The following is a 1,918-nucleotide window of genomic DNA, read 5'->3' on the forward strand; positions in this document are numbered from 1 at the left end:
CGGCTTGTTTTTATATTCTTCAGTGTCGGGTATGAATCTGAAACCTGTGTCCAGTGTTACTGATGATAAGGCACGTTTGGTTTTATGGTTCTAATATTTGTCTGATTCATACGGTTGTAAACTCCACGTCCATCTGGCTGTTGTCTCTTAGTCTCAGAGTCTAAAAGGTTATGAACCTCTGCTGTGGACACGTTTCTTATACACACAATAAGAACAATACCCAGTTCTGTACGGTGGTGACATTAACCCCTTCAGAAGCAGGTGAATTATTATGAGTTAATACAACAAACTTAATAAAGACGACACGTGTCTATTCAGGTAATCAGATAGATGATCGGCAGATGAATCAATAATGAAGCGTTGTCTGATGAATTGAGTAACAGTCACCCAGTCAGTCAGTGGATCAGTCGGTCGGTCAGGCTGAGCGGCAGCTGAAACGATGACATCATCCATCCACAGAGTGAGAGATGCAGCAGAGGAGAGAGGAGAAGAGGGTAGGGGAGGGGGGTGTTGCCTCGGTGATATCACTGCCATCGCAGGATTGGCTGGGGGCAACGGTGATGTCACACATCTCCAAGCTGCTCTCCTGAGCTTTGAACTGAGGCTGAGGGAGGGAGAGAGAGAGGGAGGCAGACGGAGAGAAGAAAGTTGCGTCGTTTTAAACGTCTGAACAACTGAAGAGGAGACGAGGCTGAAATCTGATGAATGCTGGGAAACTGTTTTCAGGCTGATAGTTTCTCTGCAGAGTCTCAGCGAAGGTGGAAATGTAAGAGATCTACCTGAAGGTGCAGACGGAGTGAGGGAGAGAGAGAAAGAGAGAGAGAGGATATCAGTGCGGTCGAGTAGAAATTAGAGGAAGAGTCGAAAAGAGAGACGAACGGCTCAGTGAGGAAAATGTAGCTGGACCCGTTTCCTTCCAGATGACGTCAGTTTTTTCGAGGCAGGACCGGAGCGCTCGGCTGAAGGCAGGAGACCATGAGATCCAGAAAGGAAGGATCCGCGTTTCATTTCACCGCGGAGGCGGGCGACAGTTTAGAGGCCGACATGGAGCGAGAGGAGGGAGGCAGGGCCGAGGCCGAGCCGCCGAGGGGAGGACGAGACAAAATCCTCTGCTACATTAACATGCAGAGTCCAGGTAGGAGCTCAGACCCGAACCTGAGCCGTTAGAGGGAACCGACACCTGCAGCCGTCTGACTCGCAGCACGTCAGACGGATGTGGAGGCTCCTGTTCATTGTCCTGAGCCATTTTGTGAAATGTTGTTTGGACTAATGAGTTTAGTTATTTAATTAAATCTACACTGACAGAAATCAAAACTTCTACACGTAAACATCTGTGTGAACCCTCAGGTTTCGCTGTTACAGGTAAACGTCAGTCACAGACGCCAACACACACACACACACACACATTTAATCTCAGCAGCATAGTGTGGTTAAGAAAACGTTTTGGCTCTAACTGATTCTTTTCATTATAAACTCATCCAATTATTCTCTTGATTAATTTCTCCGTCGATAAGTTAAACGGATCAGAAAACAGCGAGCCGCGTCCGAGATCATGAAATATAATCTTTCAATTTGACCATCAGATCTGACAAAAGAATCATCTGAGAAACTTCAACCAACAAACGTTTGAAATCTTTATTTAAACAGGAAAATAGCTGCTGTTTCATTCACTATTGATCGATGAATCAATTGATAAGCTGATCGTTGAAGCTGTAGCGTCGTTACCAAGCTGCAACCTCCGAGGCTGAAACATGAAGCGTCAACACAAAGAACCAAAAAGCTGCAGTTCCTCTAACGACCACTAGAGTCTGGCTCCAACAGTGAGTCAGTCCCCATAGACTCCCATGTTAAAATGTCCAACTTTACAGCAGAAATAAACATGTTTACAGCCTGGTACAGAAACTGTTCTGGTCTCTAG

The 1,918-nt window shown here is 46.1% G+C and overlaps 1 protein-coding gene across 1 annotated transcript in view; it reads left to right on the top strand.

Annotated features, from left to right (window-relative positions):
- LOC111651451 (phosphatidylinositol 3-kinase regulatory subunit alpha-like) overlaps positions 1–1,918 on the top strand; it is a gene marked incomplete at its 3' end in the record, with an annotated part of 19,374 nt that overhangs the window by 11,161 nt on the left and 6,295 nt on the right. The gene's annotated exons all lie outside the window — the stretch shown is intronic.

This window comes from Seriola lalandi, unplaced genomic scaffold (assembly GCF_002814215.2).
Source record: "Seriola lalandi dorsalis isolate HSWRI2012SDOR001 ecotype SW California unplaced genomic scaffold, Sedor1 jcf7180002053646, whole genome shotgun sequence".
NCBI classification, from domain to species: Eukaryota; Metazoa; Chordata; class Actinopteri; order Carangiformes; family Carangidae; genus Seriola; species Seriola lalandi.